The sequence below is a fragment of the Leptonychotes weddellii genome, chromosome 4 (genome assembly GCF_054177405.1).
Source record: "Leptonychotes weddellii isolate Sample4059 chromosome 4, ASM5417740v2, whole genome shotgun sequence".
NCBI lineage: Eukaryota > Metazoa > Chordata > Mammalia > Carnivora > Phocidae > Leptonychotes > Leptonychotes weddellii.
The window spans coordinates 45,449,027-45,468,813 of record NC_138372.1 but is presented as its reverse complement, the minus strand read 5'-3'; the positions used below and the strand labels follow the sequence as shown (position 1 = coordinate 45,468,813).

The window sequence follows — 19,787 nt, the reverse complement described above, 5'->3', positions numbered from 1 at the left end:
ATTTCAGCCCTCACACCAAGGTAGGTTCTTAATCCAACTGAAGTTTCAGGGCACACACTTCGGTGCAGCTGGGACCATAAAAATTCACATGGTATCATTAAGCACCACTAGGTGAAAAAAAGCAAATGAAAATTGCATGCTTTCCAACAACATAGAAAGCCCAAGGTCTACTTACAAAGAAAAAAAAAAAAAAACCAGCCTGAAGGCCATAAAAGAAGGTAAAATGATTTTCCACCAGTAACCATGCAGGACTCACAGATTTTTTTCCACATAATAGGATTCTACTTTTAAAAATTAAAATATCTTAATTACCAGAGACCTGACTCCATGAGAGTAACCCTAAAAATTATTAGGCCACAGAATCTGTTCTTTGGTGATGGAAATTAATGTTAGTATTCAGTCATTCACCTTGATTTATATCATTATTTCCAAATATTAGGAATCTACCTGGTTTATGGTAGATTTATGGGGACACTGAGCAAAGAAGAGTGCAAAACTTCAGGATCATAGTCACTTGAAAAGAATCGTCCATAAGATTCACTAACTCACTGCCCAGTCAGGTGTCCTAACTACATGAAAACAATTTATGCTAGCCACATGATGCCAGTCCTTCCTGAAGCCACCTGGCCACACCCCCTCTCATCTTCTAGTAAATACCTTAGCAAGTGAAATTCGGTGAAACTCACCTAACACGGTTTTTCAAAAATGTACGAGATAAGAGAATCTTTTCATTGCTACAGAAACTTTTACCATGTATCTTCTAGCACCTTGCAGAAGCAGTCCCTTCCTGTAAAGAGCACACTCTTTGGGGGAAGAGGATGGGATGTGGGGGCAATGGACAGCACATAAATCCACACAATTACAAAGCAAAGGTGCTGTCCAGTAATCACTTACACAGAGAGTGCCACAGAATCACAAATGAGGAACACCTCGCAGGCCCAAGGTAACCCAGGAAGGCTTCCTGGGGGCAGGGTTTTTGAGCTCAGTCTTGTAAAAGAAACAGGAATAATTAAGGAGGTTTTCAGGTAGTTTTGCATGTATAATTGGCTCTGCTAAGTTAGCAATATTTGCATTTTAGAGTGTGCTCTGTTGGGTTGGGTTTTATAGAATGGAAGAAATTACTTTAAAAATCCTGCCTATCAGCCAGTGAGCCCAAGGACACTAGAATCTCTGGCAGAGTGGGGTCAGCTGAATAATGACCCCCCCCCCACCTACCCACCCACCCAAGATGGCTGTGTTTTAATTCCAGATCTGTAAATACGGCAAAAGGGGTTTTGCAGATGTTATCAAGTTAAGGATCTTAAAGTGGGGTGATTATCCTGCATCATCCAGGTAGGCCCAATGATGTGATTGCAAGGTTACCTACAAGAGAGAGGAAGGAAGATCAAAGACCCGGGAGAAGGAAGCAGAGACTGGAGGGACACAGCTATGCACCAAAGAGTGGCCACACCAGCCTCTGGAAGCTGGACAAGGCAAGGAACAGGGTTCTTTCCTGGAGCTTCCAGAAGGAACCAGCCCTGCTGACATCAGCCTGGTTTTTAGACCTCCTACCTTCAGAACTGTAAGAAAATAAATTCGTGTCATTGTAAACCACTAAGTTTATGGTAACTTGTTACAGCAGCAATAAGAAACTAATATATGGGGCTTGCAGTCATAGGAAGAAGAGTTAAGTTAAATCAGCATGAACTTGACCTCACAAATCTGGGACACCAGGATGCGCCAGAGCAAAGAAACAGTGTCAGTGGTCATTACTGAAGGAGTTAAACTTCATACATAAAACCTAAAACAGGTGGTTGCTTGTATGACTGAAAGTGAGCAATCATTTAGTGTCTAGGGAATTAATATTTGAGGGCCTCTGCCATGTCCCCTCCCCGCTAGGCTCAGCTTCTGGGTAGAAGGCCCTACACCAGAGACACCTACACACCCTTCCGCATGTGAAAAAGAAAGTACCTGGAGAGCAAGTATTTTTGTCCCATTCGTTCACCAGCACCTAGAACAATGCTTGGCACACAGTGGTTACTCAATAATATTTAGTGAACTAATGAAAGTCTGGAAATAAAAAATAACCTAAGTCTCGGGTGGATAATATTTCTTCTGAAAGGTTATCTGATTGGCAGACTCTGCAGATTTTGAGAAAACAGCCTCCTCGTAATTGTACTTCTGGTTTTAGCCATACAATGTGACGTGTAATAAAAATGGCAAAACAAAAATTCGGCAAGTCAGTGAAACCAGGTTATATGGCAATATGTTAGATTCACGTTCTTACTGTTCTTGAGGGAAGCATTAATTTCCTTGAGAGTTCTCCTTGGCTTAGTGCTGAAATGGCATAAAAGAGGCAGAGGTTTGCTTCTCTTAGATTTACTATTAATGCCCTAGCATTTCAAGAATAAAATATATACAAGCAGATATGGAAGACCCTTAATTAAATAAAATTTTATAGGCATCTGAAATATCCCAAAGTTAAGGGCTAGAGGGGAAGGCAGCATCACTTAGACGGGTGAAGATTAAGTACCATCAGGGGCTAAACTGAGGCAGGTTAACACATTTCCAAAGGGACCGTGTGTGTCAGGTAAGCTCTGACACTGGGTCTCATTATTCTGGTTTCTTCTGCTGACAATGGACACAGGGTAGGAATTAAATGGCTGCAGGCCTTAGGCTAATGGCTAACACAAAGGAAAACAAATATCCACCCATTTTCTAAAGAACGTTCCCTGAGCACTCTGTGCCAAGACCAGTGCTAGATCCTAGAGATAGAAACACAATGATAATTAGTTATTGAATATATTCTTTGTACCAAGCAGCGGCACCATGTATGAAGTATGGTCCCATTACTAATACTCTCATTTTCACGAGAAAACCAAGGCTTAAAGAGTTCTTGTAATTCTCGAGTTTATGTGGCTAGTACTTGGCAAAGTAAGAATCTGAATCCATGTACATGTGACTCTAGGGTCCATATCCTCCTGTATAAATGTCCCAGAGCCTCTGCCCAGCAAGGGCCCATCACTGAATGCCATCAGCCATTTAATTCCTACCCTGTGTCCATTGTCAGCAGAAGAAACCAGAATAATGAGACCCAGAAGTCAGACCTCAACAAAGAGACAGACGGACACACACACACACACATACACACAGAGTTGGGATAAATTTGGCGACAAAACTTTCTACAGAGGTACCTGCCACAAGAACACAAAAATGTTGTTTTAAGCCTTCTAGAATAGTGGTTTTCAAACTGTAGCATACATCAGCATCACCTAGAGGGTTCCTTTAAAAACAGATTACTGGGCTTCAATCCCCAAGTTTCTGGAATGGGGACCAAGGGTTTGCGTTTCTAACAAGTCTCCACATGAGGTTGCTGCTGCTGATCTGAGGACCACAGTCTGAAAACCACTGATGTCTAAATCTGTAATGTAATCTAAGGGGGACGATTCTGTCTTTTTTGTTTGTGTCTCTAGAAAAATATTTAGCACATACTAGGTACTCAGAAAATATTTACTGAGTGAATGAATCTGCTGTGTACTTGAAAAACAGATAACTTTATTAAAATTGTGTGCAAATTTAATGTAGACAGGTTCTGACTAGGACCTGGGAGATTATCACATGGTTAAGGGCGTGAGCACCTTCATGAATGTTGTGACATATCCTTTGGCCATTCAGAGCCATGGTGTCAATGTATGGGGACTGTCATCACAACCTCTATCAATCACGGGGATGTGGCATATTGGAAAGAACACGGAATCAGTGTTAATTCTCTAATTACTAAGCACAGAGTCTACCCAGCTAATTCTATACAGTTGAATCTCTCCCGGCAAGTTCCTCACCTAGGAAAGCCGAGTTTTCTCTTTTATAAAATAGGCTCTTGGGAAGATCAAAACCAACAAATATGAAGTTTTCAGATAGCAGTCTAGCACACAGTAAGAATTCTTCAACAGTAGCTAGGATTACCTTAATCACAAATATACCTCTGTCAGGGTAATCACAGAAATCTTGATCTTCAGTAAAGAGTTGTTCATGCAACAATATTTAGCAAATATTTACAGAGCATGTCATTCATTCTGTGGGGCACGTCTGATTCTCAGATGCCACATCGAGTAACAGGTTAAAGAAAAAAAAAAAAAAGATCCCCTTCCTAGATTTCTTGCCACCCAAAGGGCTTGTTCTAAAAACCCTGGGAGGAAAGGCCCGAAGGAGCTCTCTGGAAGAGTGCAGAGGCAAGAATCAACAAGAGTTATGTAAAGAGGTGAAGCCAGGTGTTTCTCCTCTCTGAGGAGGCACGAAGAAGGTTGAGTCAACAGCCCCCCTTGCTCTTAGGGCAAACAGTTACCAGGCAGGTGGTTCTCCTGGCAGGTGTGAACGGATCAGAAGAGGCTACACTGTCCTGTAAGTACAGCTGGGAGATTCTATCCCAGGCTCTCTCTTAAGCTCTTGGCACACGGGCAATCACCTTCTCTAAGCCGTAAGAGTCTCCGTCTGTGTCTTCCAGTCTCCTTACCTGAAACACGAAGGGCAACACAAAAATGCCCCTCCCTCGAGTGGAAGTTAGTGTGCACTATGGATAGCTGCATCAAGTTCTACTGGGCAGAGGACTAAAATGACAAACAAGTAAGGGAACCAGAGAGCAGAAAGCAACCTTTACAATTTTGTGTTCCTGTGTTCATTCATAATGTAAAAGACTTAGAAAGGTACCCATTTGGACTCTTGGGAACAGGAAAATCCCAAAACCATAGTTTACTATTTTCAAAGGAGTTTCAATATGGGCAGAAATCAAGAATACTGTTCTTCAGGCTAAGTTTATATCCTGAAATATGCTTCTTGTAAGAAATAATTTAAAAATGTGGAATCTAAAATTAAGCAAAAATAACATACAGTATGTTCAGCTTTGAAATTTGCCGGGACTCAGCCAAGTTTACCATAAACAGAAGGCAGAATTGTCTATTTTTAACTTTACAGCCCTTGGGTGATTAAAATTTTGAGCCATAATAAACAACTTTTTTCATCTTTGCAACATAATTTCTCATTTGAAATTGCAGTCTTTTTAGTTGTTTAGGAGATATGGATTGAGCACTTCGTGTTTTTAAATTCTTTCTTAAACGGAAATTTCTTGCAGAGACTAAATGCATTCATTAGCATGCCAAAAGCACAGATTTAAAAAAAAAAAAAAAGAAAGCAAGAAAGAAAAGGAAAGGAAAGGAAAAGAACCTCACCAAGGCCCCAAAGTAAATTGCCTTCTCTTCTTCTGTTTCAACTGTTGAACAATTAACACCTTTGGCCAGTTGCATTTTAGGAGAACACAGCAAAAGATCCCACCATTCTGCTTACGTAAGTGGAAGCACCACAAACACCTCACCATCGCCCAGCAGATTATTTGGCAATTTGGCATGTCTGCAGATCTATTATGTCAGCAGAAAGTGTATCTTCCCACCAGGAAAGACAGTTGCATATGCAATAAACCAATAGCCTTTGACACACCAGTTAATTACATCAGTTAACTACTATCTCCTGTGCATGATCATAGTGTTAATGAAACTATTTTGGTGTGGAAATGAAACAGGTCAGGACAAGCAGATCAGGAAACAGAAGGGATTTAGGGTCATATAGGATGATAATGTGCTGAGTCACACAGAACTTAACCTTGGCCCCCCAAAAGGATATTAAATTATTCCCTCTGCTGTGAGTAACGCTCGTATTCTTTTCCTTTGGCATCACTTAGCGCTAAGTAGCTCAAAACTCTTTAGAAATTATCAAGTTTAACAATTTTGCCTCCCCATCAAGAGCTATTAGCATCTGCGTTATTGAAGACCAACAGAAGCCCAGTCCAGAGGTGCTGACTTTGAATGCAATGGTTTTTTGCCCTAAGTGAAAGAGATGAGTGAAAGATAATGCCCGATTTCTGGTTTGGATGACAGGGTGAAGAATGGTGACAGCCACTCATTTTGAAAGACAGGAAGATGAGCAGATTGTTGGAAAAATGGGTCAGGCAGTGCAAGATGTTAACTCAGGTTTTCATCTCTGTGTTTTTTGTTTGTTTGTTTTTTTCACATATCAAGTGTGGGTTGGAGCCTCCAGGAAAAACCTAACTCCTACTCTGGTCTTCTAGAACAAAAGAGAATATCCCACCAGACACTACATATTTAAACTTGTTCTTAAGGTCATTCTAAAGAATCCTTCCTCCAGACTAGCCATGCTTTCCTCAACTGTCCCTCCTGTGATAGGATTTCCTGATCCATTAGTATCCACCTGGGTCTCCATTTTGTTGGCATTCCTTTTAGCATTTGTACCAAAACTGGGCAAAAATATGCCAGCTGTGGTCAGACCACAGCCCAACACAGCCTTCACTTTTTAAACGGCAATGTCACACTGCTGGCCTCTATTAATCTTGTCGTCAACTTACACTCTTGGGTTGTTTTCACATCAACTGCTGTCAAATTAGGTTTCCTCCACCCTGTCTTTGTACAATGAAATTTCTATTCTAAAGGCAGGATGCCCCCATTCCTAGTCTGTGTTTAACAGAAAATGGGGATTTGCATCCCATTTTCATTTCATTCTTACCAATTCCGCCCCCAGTTTTGCCAGAATGCCCAGAAGTATAGCCTTTCGGAATGAGCTTTTCCATGCTACCTTCCCAGAGTAAAAGAGTCTGAAAATGTTCTATCTCTCTTATCATGGATTCTCCATATCCCAGGCTACTTTATAAATAACCCTTTTCCCTACAGAACACATGGAAAGCCACTGAGGGGTGGGCGCAGTAGACACAGAGTAACAAGATGATTTTTTGCTGGTCTTGGAACAATGCAGATCTACTGTCAATTACTTCTTTCTTACTGTAGGGTACAAAATTTGTATTTTCATAATATAAATTTAGATATTGTGCACTGCTCCACCACCCCTCCCCCCCCCCAAAAAAGAACAGCCAGATATTTACCAACATCCTGGAGGCCAGTAAACAATTTAGGTCTTTTCTGTAGACAGTAGTAGTAAGGAATGCTGATTGCATTTACTTAGCTATCAGTATGTAACAGGCTGTGTAGGCTTCAGGGCAGAGATATAGAAAAAAGTGTAAAGAAGAGGGCTATGTTTAAAAAAATAAAAAAAGTACACTGGCCAATTTCCAGCACTTATCTCTGTTTTGCAGCCCCTCCGCCTGGCTGTCTCAGGGTCAAATAAGTATTCGGGTAAGTGAGTGGTCTCAAGGCTTCTATCTCCCCAGATATTCCTATCATCATTTATTGGGTATCCCTCAAGTTTGGTGGAACCTAATGTCTGGATTTCCACCAGGTCATGGAGCTGCAGGAAAAGCTACTCTTACTGGGTTCTTAAAACATCCTGTAAATTTCAACCTATTAACCTATACCAAAATTTCTTCGTAAAAATCCCTAAGACATATAAAAGCAACTTTATACCTCTGCAGAAGATGGTAAGAGTAGCAATAGGCTTAACCTGATGCTTATCAATGTTAGAAATCAGAATGCACTTCTTAATAGTTAAGCTCATTACATACTCTTTTAAAGAAGAATGGGACTACATCTGTTTGGGGTAATTTAGATGTAGCTGTGCCTGAAGGCAGGAGGAAAGACAAGATCACTTCCCAGTAACTGTCTGAGTTCATTAACAATGCCACCAGGGCAGGCACCCAGTGACTCAGAATTGAGACCAGAGAGAGTGTTATGAAATCTCAAGTTAGGGAAAGCTGATCCTTATCAGCAGCAACTCACTCCCTGGACCAGCTTTCAGGGAAGGTATCCTAACTTCTTTCTTTACTTTCTGGTCTGTAAAAAATATAACCCAGGAATCTCTTAGGGAAAAGAAAAAGGTCTCTGCGGATGGGTAGCATCTAGGGTTAAGAGTCAACTACAGACCTCCTTGCTCTGCAGAACCAACCAGCCCCACAGACCCTCTCAGAAAACGCTCAACCTGACCAGTATCCAAAGATACTTGGTCTCAGGAACCTAACAAGAGGGGCTACACAAGTCAGATTCCAGGCTGTCCTCTGCAAACTGTTTTCTTCATTTCACTCTCAGAGTAACTAAATGAGCTAAGAATTATTTCTATTTTACAGATTAGGAAACCAAGACTCCATATGTTTAAAATGACTAATTCTTTTATTAGCAAGTGAGAGCTCAGGTTCGTCCACAAATCAGTTTGACCAACAAGGTTCTTTCCCTTTCTAAGGGAACAGGTGCAAGAGGTCATTATTTGAGATTAATTTTTGTTTGACTAAAAATAAATGAAAGAACACTCTTGCTCTTTGGCTTTCTAAGGGGCAAAGTTGCCATAATCACGTATCTTTCTTTCTTTTTTTTCTTGACATAATCTTCACTCCATCTAATTTAGCCTCCTTCAACTGGAAAAAGAGAAAATGAGCGAACCGTAAGAATAGAGACCATTCATTTTTACACGCTAATTAATGCATAAGTTACATCTATCACAATCGGAGATTTCAGGGCTTCCATATTTCCTCCTCTACACAAGTAGGAGGATCATAATCAACTCTGACAAATCACTGCTGACACTTAGGCTTAATTTAAGCTGTGGGCTACCAAAACACCTACATCTGAGGTAGATGTATCTGAATGCAGGCTCCTGGCCCTGGTTGCACACCAGGAATCACCAGGAGAGCTTTAGAAAATGCTAGTGCCTGATCCCATCCCAGGTGATGCTAAAAGGGTGGCCAAGGCTGAGAACTACAGTCCAAAAGCAATGAAATTGAGGATTAAGCACATCACAAAATAAGTTTATTTAGAATTCATCCGAGGATGAAAAGGGAGAGAGAATTGTATATTCAGGAACTTATATGGCAGATCTGGTTTTTAAAGTGATACACACATCTGCACTCGCCTGCCATCCAACTGCCCCAAAGAGCAAGCATTCTGGAGCTGAGCCAACCTTGAGTTCCAATTCATGGTGATGCGCAACTCAGTCCTTCTGAATCTCTTTTTCCTTGTCTATAAAATTAGGTAACACCTACCTTGCAGAATTGTCTTCAAACAGGTATATAAGGTGCTTAGCATACAGTGCTTAATAAATGCTTCAACCTTCTGAAATGTCTCTCCATTTGGCAGCTCTAGGCCCCGAACAATTCATTTAGTATGTGTGAGTCATCATTCTTTCTAAAAACTACACGCTTCTGTCCTCCAGCATTTTCCCTTAAGAGATGATCTCGATCCATAAGATTATGTGTAGAATATTTACATTCATAATCTAATTCTCCCATATTTATAGGATAGTTCGCTTAAGACCACCCTTGACTAAATGGAAGTTTCTTTTAAATATAGAGCATCTATTTTTGACCACCTATCCTATGTCTGGTATTGTGCCAAGCATTCTATACACACAATCTCATTTCCTTTAGTTCTTATAAAGCCTCTTCAGGAAAAGAACTATCTCGCTTTAGAGATGATGAAATTCTGTTGCACAGAGGTGAGGTAACTTGGTGTGCGCACACACAGAGCAAATGGGGGCACTTGTAAGAATCTGGACCCAGGTCTGTCAAAACTCCAAAGTCAGACCATAACCGCATCTCCCAGTGTATAAAACAGTTCATATATAAAGTGTATATGAATAATTTATATACAAACTATTCATAAAACACTTTGTGCATGTGTGTACATGCCAAACTTCAAAAGATTTTATAAGCTATATTTTTGTACATAGAATGCAATCATAAAATTAATGTCTAAATCAATGTTGAAATTCATCTAGTTTCTGTGTTTAGCAATTGGTGTTAATTTACCTCTCGTAAGTGTTAGAAAGGTTCTACAGCACCTCCCACCCCCAGCCCTTTTATACTATTCAAGCTTTTTATTGGCTCTAATGTGGATTGCCTTCCCAGGGCATCTACTGGTTTTCGTATAATTTGTCTAATTAAATTTAAAGAAGAGATGTTCCAGGAAGCACCATTTCATCATTTCCTCTTAGACTCCATTCTTTGGGCTTTAATGAGCACCTAAACCCCATCTTAACTCAGCCTTAGTTTCAGCACAGATGAGCTATGCTTAAGACAGTCTTCAGTTGTCAGGAAAAATAGCTTTATTAAGGTCATGGAATGTGGAGAGTTTGATTAAAGCTAATCAAGGAAGAAAGCCAGGCTGCAGCACTGTGAATCAAGTCTCAGTACAACATGTTTAACATAACTTAACCGAGCCTATCTGGTAAAAGCAGACATAAATAAGATCAGGCTTCCAAAAAGAACGCACGAACACATGCAGGCGTATGACATGGTGTAATATACCTCCTTGCATGTGAGCTGAACAACTCTTTCAATAAGCAGTATATATTTTAAAACACATGGACGTAAGTGACACCAGAGGGTTGTCAATAGCCCCTTGTCATTTAAAAAGGGGGGGTGGAGAGGAGACTTATTTACATTCTTTCAGTTTTAAAATGTGTGATCTGTGGTTATGTCCGGCCGATGATGGCACATAGATACCACTGTCTGTCTCATTACTCTGTGAGTTAGGCTTCCAGCTCAGTAAACCTGAGTGACCGACACTAGCAAATGCAATGCTGAGGCATTCAACACCAACGGTATCGAGGAAAGCTCTTCTAAGAGGGGTGTACAAGTATTGTTTTCGTTTTAAGAAATTTGACAGTTGGGTATCAGGAAGGAATAGTTGGAACCTGAAAATCTGAAGACCTAGGGCTCTAGTCTAGACTCTGTAAAATAACTAATCACATGACCTTCCAAAAGATTCCTGGCCTAGGCAACCTGGGCTTCAGTGCTCCTAAGATCCAAATAAGTATAACAGTGAACTAAACAGTCTTCTAAAATCGTAAAAGTCCTATGGTGCTCTAACAGTCTACTTCCAAATCTAAGTTCTGTGATGCTATTACAGTCTACTTCAAACTTCATGCCAGTTTTCTTCCTAATTTAAGGCAATATGTTAATATGAAGGGCCACCCTAATTGGTTACTCAATACTTAAATTTAAGAATAAGAATCCTAGGGTGCCTGGATGGCTCAGTCGGTTAAGCATCTGCCTTCGGCTCAGGTCATCATCCCAGGGTCCTGGGATCGAGCCCCACATCAGGCTCCCTTCTCTGCGGGGAGTCTGCTTCTCCCTCTCACTCTCTGTGTTCTCCCTCTCTCTCCCTCTCTCAAATAAATAAAATCTAAAAAAAAAAAAACAAACAAACAAAACCAAGAATCCTAATTCAAAAAATACCTGTGGAGAATGAATGAGTAGAAAGCCCTGATGAGTCTCAAAAATGAAAACCCACTGTCTTGATGATGATCTCTTTTCTCTTTGTTGGTATCTTTCGACTTACTCTTTACTTTCTATCCTTTTTCCCTTCCCGATATGCAGCTTCAGGACATATTATCATTAACACACACATTTTAAAAAATCTTTACAGCTAGGGTGTAAAGATTTGGGTGGCTCAGTCGGTTGGACATCCGACTCCTGTTCTCAGCTCAGGTCTTGATCTCAGGGTGGTGAGTTCAAGCCCTGCATTAAAAAAAAAAAAATCTTTACAGCTAATTCCATGACACTGATGTTAGGCAGAGTCTATGTTAAACTAATGATTATCAATCTATAGCATTAATAACTAATACATACTTTAACCTGGTCATCAAAGAATCTTGCAGTGGTCATCTGGAGGAGACCCCATGTCAAACATTACATCCCGTATGGCTGAAACAGGTAACAAACTCCATGAGACATAAGCACTGGAGAGTTTAGAGTTCCACACAGTAAAATGGTCATGAAAAACAGCAGACCTTGCCTTCTACAATAGCCTGACTCACCACCTTTTTCTGATTTACTGGAGGTAATGGAATACAGAGGCTTAGGAAGAGCAGAGGAGAGCTGTGCATAATGGGATTTAAATAATCTGATTTTCCTAAGAAAAGAAATTGAGAAGCAAAGAGATAAAGGATTTTCTGTACATACACACATATACTCACACTTCTTGAAAGCACTCTGTAGTTTCCAAAGCACTTTTGTATCCTTCAGGTATCATTTAATCATTAAAAAAAAAAAAAAAAAAAAACACTAAGGCAAAGGTTCCAGTTTTTAAGCAACAGAGGAGCAAAGAAATTAAATGACTTCAGCAACTTCACATACTTTGTTAATGGCAGCACTGGAAGTAGACTCCGGGTCCTCTGAATTCCAATCTAATGCTATCCCACTATATAACGCTACCTATTTCTTTTTTTTTTAAACTCAACAAATATTCATTGAGTGCCAGTTATGCGTCAGGCACTGCTCTAGATACCAGGAAAACAACAGTGAACAAGATCAATAAGGCCTTTTCCCTGCTAAAGCATTCTAGTGTGCATGTGCATGTATTTACAATATGTATAGCTTAATATATATGGCTTCTCATACACTTTTCTATACCAGCCAGTTTATGAGACTCATTAAAAATTAAGATCACATATAAATATTTATTATTTTTTAAGACCTGCACTCATTAGGTCAACACAGAACAAATAAACCCCAGCCACTCCTGCCTCTCTTCCTTCTTCATTCCTCCACACAGCTAGCCTTTTAAAACAATCTAAGCAAAGAGCAAAGTAACATCTATTCGAGTTACACATTTGTTCACATGCTGAGAAGGAAAAAAAATGGCTATAAAAGACTTTAGAAAAAGGAGAGGTTCAAAATTATGGAGAGAGCTTTTTTTAAGGATCGTTTTAAGCATACACAAAGGATCTTAAAGAATGCACATGGACATCTTGTTTAGAAAAGTTTGTTCTTTTTTCTTTCTTCTTTTTAATCTACAGAAAGCACAGTCTTAAAAAGCCTGGGGGTGGGGGGGTGTCTGCTCCCCATCTCTAGTTCTGTTGCTGAATGAAAGATCCACAGGAAATTAACACAGTGGTAGGGAGTTTCTGGCCAAGAGTGAACTCTGAAACAAAAGACCCACTATTGTGTAAGAAAAATCTGACATCTATACCCTCAGCCATATTTTAAACTTCAGTAATCCTTTAGTATGATCTATGATTTGTTGTAAGTTTTTAACATATATATCTAGCGTGTTGTATTACTCCTCATCTTCCAACTCCTCCTAAAAAAACATTTTAGTTCCTTTGTTCCCTCCTTCTCTCGTTTGTCTTATTTAGACAGCAACAGAGCAAATGAATTCAACTAGCTTCCTTCTTTTACCATCCATGTCAAAAGCCCACTAGCTTCAAGGTTTACAGGATTTCCATTGTTACCAAGTTACCTGAGATTATAATATTAGCGTTTGTTGTTTCTGAGCTGATGTTACAGAAAGAGCTCATTCCTTGGTAAATTTGTGAACCTCACATTGTTGATATTTCCCCACGTCTAATAGCCTTTACAGTAGTAATACCATGGAAAGAATACTGAGGCATGACGGTGGGAGTCAGTAATCTAAGAATTTAAACTCAAACCACGTGTTGCTCAGACAGATCCACTGAGCATGATCCATTTATGGGATGAAGTTAAAAGGTGAGATTCTTTTAGTAATTGTGGATTGCCTTGTTTGACATTCAATGCCAATCTTTCAGAGAACTTTTTAGATGGATTTTCTTGATTCTTTTTTGGTCAAAAAATGACATTAGCAAAGCTGGTCATATCTTCACTGCTACCCTTCAAAAGCAATTGGGTTTACTTCATTTCTATCAATATTACTTTCCCTAGATTTAACTGCTTGTCGAGAAACGTGTAAAACTGTGACCTACCAACACAAAATCCTGTTCCTCTGCTATTTAAATAGGTGCTGGTAAAGCCAGAAGTAGGAACAAGTCACCAAAGTATCAGCTGGAGAAGTTTTCTGGGCACATTCCAAAAGTCTACATCTGCTTGGCAATAGCTCAGGAAAGAGATACGGTTACTCTTTTTACAGTAACATAGCTTTCCCAGGCTTCAATGTATGAAAAACAGCTTGCTCTGTATCAGAAGAAAATCCAACCAGATTTGCAAAAATCACATACTCACTATTCTACCCCATCAACTTAAACATCACTGCCATGCATAGGACGAAAATCATCAATGACATGGTTATCATATATTGTCCTGTTCATGTGGGCTGAGAGTCCAAGTGGGAATTTTTTTTTTCCTTTTCTTTTTGCAACATAAACACTTAAAGCATTTAGTGATAAAATATTAAAAGCGTGAGGCTCCATAGCCAGTGAGTACAAGTTGCTGATATAGCACCAGGCACCAAGGAAAGGTGTCAAGTATGTTAAAATATGGCTCTAGCTTAGACATTAGGGGCCCTATTCTTTCCCTAATATGCTTGCCTTGTTCCTACTGTCCACAGTTAAATGCGCACATCAGCACTAAAATGCATCCCCTTAAAATCTAGAGAGGAAATTCAACACATCTATGTCAATGAACAAAGTAATTGTCACATTTGTTCACCACAAACAACAGATCTAGACACTGTTTTTAATTATAACATTAATTGATCTTTTGTCACCACTAATTAGAGCAATAACATCACATTTAGTAACTTTACTAGCGGGAGTCAACTTTGAGTTGCTGGAAAATCCATCAGTGGGGAAGAGGGTGAGGTGGGCAGAAAAAGAATTTAGGGAAAAAAAAGTCACATTATTTTAAAAAAAGAAGTGTTTATCACAGTTGGGTGTATTTCTATATTACTGCTTGTGAAAACTTCATTTGGTCTCTTTGCAATGAGAGTGCATACTCTTATAATATAAAATGTCCCCTCATTGTTGGGAAATTACAGACAAGGAAGAGTAAGTTGATGACCAGAAAAACTACCTTTGTGCCTTAAAAAGAAGTCACATGAACCTGTCATAGCCCTAGTCTGTGAGAAATGTAAGGGACTTTAATGGGTGTTTTAGTAGAACCACTTAAAATTAAGTGATGAATTGGAATGGGAAAAGTTATTCCAATAAAAGCAAACAAATTAACTAACCTGACCTTGGTCCACATAAAAGATTCATTTTCTTAATGGAAACAAACTCTTTGAGCCTAGCTCAGGTTTAACCACTGAAGTGTATGTGGAACCTAAATTAAGCTATAGAAATGTATGCCTCCAGAAACTCAGGTGTATACATGCACAAGTAGGTAAGAGTTCTTATAGCTGTGGGATATGCCACTGGCATGGTCTAGTATGACCCACTTCTCCAATGATTACCACGTGAGTCAGAAACCTGTTAAGACCCAATTAAGAAAAATGTTATGCATCACTGATGCATGTTTTGTCCAGAGCTTAATTCCACTGTTTTCCTAAGTAAATTCTGTCTCTTCTATTCATTAACTTTCTCTTCCCTTGGGTACAACTAGCAGCTTCTCCCATTTTGTTTAAAAAGGTTATAGAAGATCTGAAAGTTACAGGGCAATGGGCACGTCTTTGTGTCCATTACTCAAAAAGAGTAAGATTAACATCTGTCTTCATCACACACTTAGCATCTCTGATGTTGTAAAAACCAGGAATCTTTCTTATTTCACTAGCGGTCTGAAAGACACCATCAACATACCCCAAGCAAATTGGAAACGGATTGGTCTTTTCTCTTCTTCTTACCTCAACAACCAAAACTGTTTTAATAAAAAGTAAAAGTAATTACTGAGTAAGTCATTCTAGGAACATAAGAAAAGCTTAGAGTCTAGGCTGGTGAGACAAGACAATCATGTTTGAAGCAATCGAAGACATTGACTTTGGCTTTTTGAAGGAGTGTCAAGGAAGGTTCATCCTAACAATGTAAGAACCATTACGCTGGATCAATTCCCTTGTCTATCAAGCCAAGATTCTAACTTGAATGGGGTCCCTACTAGACAGTCTAAAGGAATGTATGGCTGTGCTCTGAAAGTCTCCCAAAATTCCTAGCTTTATTAGAGATCTTTAACATATTCATTATCTCTAAACTCCCCTTGGAAAATATCCCTAATGTGAAATACAGCAAAGAACTAGTAACCTCAGATAAGAAAACATGACTGCTTTCTTTCCATAGGTGTATTTCACTTGCAAAGCAACTGTCCCTTAAAATCAAGTTGTATGGGTTTATGCTCTTACTCTGCAAGACAACGGCAGATATACATACAATAAACTAATCCTGGGCTACTTCATATGGTCGAAAAATGACCTTTACTTAATCTTGCTTGCACTTTTAATATTGGGAAGATTAAGGGGGGAAAAAAAAGGCATGAGGTAGGCACCACCATTTGTTGGAAAGAGTACTACTGTTCTGAGTGTGTGACCTTTGGTAAGTGACTTCATGATCAGAATCTGAGTTTCCTTATCTGGGAAGTGTAGGGGATTGTATCAGCTAGCCTCCCTAAGGTTTCAATGCCTAAAATTCTCTTTTTATGTATGTAAAATCATCAATTTCCATTTCCTGCAGGCCAGTGCCCATCTTAAGCAACACATGAAGGAGTATGTTAATAAAAACTTTTACTCAGGGTATATATTTTTTATTTCACACCTGATAAAACTCACCATTCTTAACTGGGCTCTTCACATCTCATTATGGTTCATTATTCTTCCTCTTCATTATTTATTAAATTCATTAGGTGCTCAGTACAATTGTATTAGTACACCATTCACCCAAAATAAAGGCACATGAAATAAGGTTGACTAAAATAAACGGCCCAATCCTAAAACACAGGCAGTTTCATCTGAACCATTCCATTCAATGCATAAACTTTAAGGATCTAGTATTTACCAGAGGCCTAGAGCGAGAGAGCAAGGACTTGCAAAGGTCCCTGACCTTGAGGAGCTCCCAGTACACAGAGGAAGCCAACACCTATCCTACAATGGGTAAGTGCTGGGTGGATACAGGATATCCATCAAGGTCCCACACATTCTCAAAGGTTCCTGCAGAGTCAAAGGTAAAGTTCTGGTGAATAATACTTGGGCTTATAATTTAAGACAAAGAAAAATGGAGCAAGTTCTCTACTTTGAATATTTCCTAACTTTTCAAGACAACAAGTTCCTTTAAAAATTTGGCAATCGTCACCAACCCTCCTCCCAGAAAAATTCACAGGTAGTCTAAATTCTGCACTCAATTTCGGTCACTAACACATAGACTACGAGTTAACCTAGCCTTTTTGTCCTATTCACTATTAATGGATGGTTTATTAATGGCTCCAAAATGGCACACTGGTCGATGAATCAGGCAGGGCAAGATGAAACTAAGACATCTTCTAACACTCATGTTCTTTTGGGTCTAGATCTCTAAAGATTCCAAAAGAGCTCCATATGTTGGAAGGTGAACAAGAATCAACAAGAGGACACTGGTGTGTGCGTGTGTGTGTGTGTGTGTGTGTGTGCGCGCATGCACGTGTTCGTTGTCAAAAAATACAAATCAACTAAGTGCAAGATGGAGAGACCATATGGGCAGCAGTGGTTGTTAACATACCTGCATGAGAAAAGAGAACTCCATCGACTCTGTGCCGTTCCTGAGGTGGAATCAGGACCAAGGAGAGATGTTAATGAGACAGATTTCAGCTAAATAAAAGAAAGCATTTTTAAACAACGTACATTATTAAGACAGAGGGGCTGCCCCATGAGGAAGGGAGCTCCCCCTGAACCTGAGAGGCAATTTAGTGTAGTGCGGGAAGAGGGAACTAGGCTCTGATTTCAGTTTTGCCGGAAGCTAGACACATGAGCTGAGGCAAGTTTCCCTACTCTTATATGTCTTAGTTCCCTCACCTGTAATCTGGAGGTTATAAAACCCACACGTTAAGTCAAATGAGATGGTGAGAAAGTGGCTACTCCAGTATCTTGCAGATATTAGGCATTCCATATAAGTTCCTGTCAACCTTCGTCCCCACTCCCCCAGTCCCTCACTTTTTTTCTGCAAGTATTTAAGCAGAGGCTGTTCAGGATAACACCTAGGAGGTTCCTCCAGAGGGAGGCGGTTAGACAAGATGGCCTTTAATATCCTTTTAAGTGTACGGTTTGGTTAGCAAAACGATTCTTCGGTGATAGCTCCTCTGCCTTATGGGTACAAAGTGGAAATGATTTACTTCCTTCCATCTCCCTTCCTTAAGCAGCCACCTACAAAATCAGAATGAGTGCTCTTATTTTTCTTCTTAGGTATTATATGCTTGCTAGTTCATTCCACTTTATTTCAAAGAATTTTCCATAAGCTCTTAAATGTTTCCATATGACACCATATTCGGCAGGTAACCTGAGTTCATACCATTCCCCAAACACGAGTCCCTACAAAACGTTCCAGAATCTCTTTGTGTGCTCTGAATAGAATTTGTTAGGCTGCCAAATCATTCGGTCTTCTCCAGATAGCCTTGTCGTTCCTAACTTGGTTATCAAATTCTTTTATCAGCATATTTTAATCAAAGCCTTTCAAAACAGTCTAAGGGTGAGGAAATACCAGAAGGTCTAAATGAAAAAGGCAAGAGGGCAAAACACAACTACCGATGAGGACAAAAGCAAAGGGCTACTCTGACTTTGCTTCAAGATACAACAACAGCGGAAGCTACCGTCATCTTGGGAGGAAAAAAAAAATGCCAGCTCAAATGTCTCATGTGAATAAATTATTGGCCGTTCATAAACAACAACAAAAAGAAGGTATTCTCGTTTTATTCCTAATCCATGAATGTACACAAGCTCTTGAGTTAAAACAACTTAAGGGGGGTGGGCAGGGAATCTCTCTTTTGTTAAGAAAGCATCAGCCACCCCTCAGGAGTTTTAAAAATAAAATGAAAAATTCGGAAAGGAAGAAAAGTCCCAGGCTCCATGCCTCCTAAAGGCAGCAGAGATTCAGTCGTCTCATGGCGAGAAGCAGAGACGGTGGGCGCGATCCAGAGTCACAGCTGCTTTGGAAGCCGCCGGGCTATCCTGTCATTTCAGAAGCCTTGCTGCACACAGACACATTTGAACATGGCCACCTGGATTCCCTCCTCTCGTGGCGGGAGGCCAGGTTACAGTGGCTCCATCCACTGCTGCTCCCTAGAAGGAAGAAGGGAGGCCTCTCCACAAAGTGTTTGCCACCCTACATGTGGGGTGATTTTTCAAATAGGGCAATAATTAAAAAGAAAAATACTAGCTGCCTCCTCCCATCCAGCTCCAGTTTTAGGACTAAAGGAAGTCATTGTTTCTTGCATTATTATTTTCTTTCAACCATGACAATAAACACTCTTCAGCGAATAACTCATCAGTGGAAAGCTATTCAAAGAATTTTACATTGATAACACCACAAATGTGGAACTGGAAAGAACTTGGTTGATAATTTGTTCTGAACCTCTCACTATTCACATACCTGGAATGTCTGCTCCTCTGCCGGTCAAAACAGAAAATCCTTAGGAAAGATTTGGTAATACAAATCTTCCTGTCTGTTCCAGACAGAATTAATCTTTTCTTCCTTTGTGAGCCTCTATCTCATACACAACACTTACTACATTATTCAGTTGTAATGTCTGTCTCCATTGCAAGACCTTAAGCTTCTTGAGAGTAGGACTCAGTCTTATCCATCTATGGATCCAAAATGCCTAGCATAATGGTTGGCTCAGAGAAAATTCTCCCGGTTGCCTCAAGAAGTGGTTGCTGAATTAACGTGGATCGAAGGACACTGAAGGTCAAGAAGCTAAAATGACTGGCCAAAGATCACAGGGCTAGAACAAGAACCCAATCCCACCCCCAGCAGTGTTCTGAATTCTTCATGGACTCTCCCATGCTAAAGGAGATGACAGTACTGCCTATTTATGTCATTGGCCCTCAAAACCCAATTATTCTTCCTTCAGCATTGAAGCAACTCTTCCTCCAGTAAGGCTCTCCGATTCAAGAAAAAGGATTCTGTTTTGCCTCGTATTAAACAATTTGATAAAAAGCTAGTAAACAGAGAGGTTTTACACATGCAAATCTGCCCTTGCACCCAATTTCAATTCTCTTATTTTC

At 39.9% G+C, this 19,787-nt stretch overlaps 1 protein-coding gene across 16 annotated transcripts in view; it reads right to left on the bottom strand.

Annotated features, from left to right (window-relative positions):
• NFIA (nuclear factor I A) overlaps positions 1–19,787 on the bottom strand; it is a 368,371-nt gene that overhangs the window by 303,298 nt on the left and 45,286 nt on the right. The gene's annotated exons all lie outside the window — the stretch shown is intronic.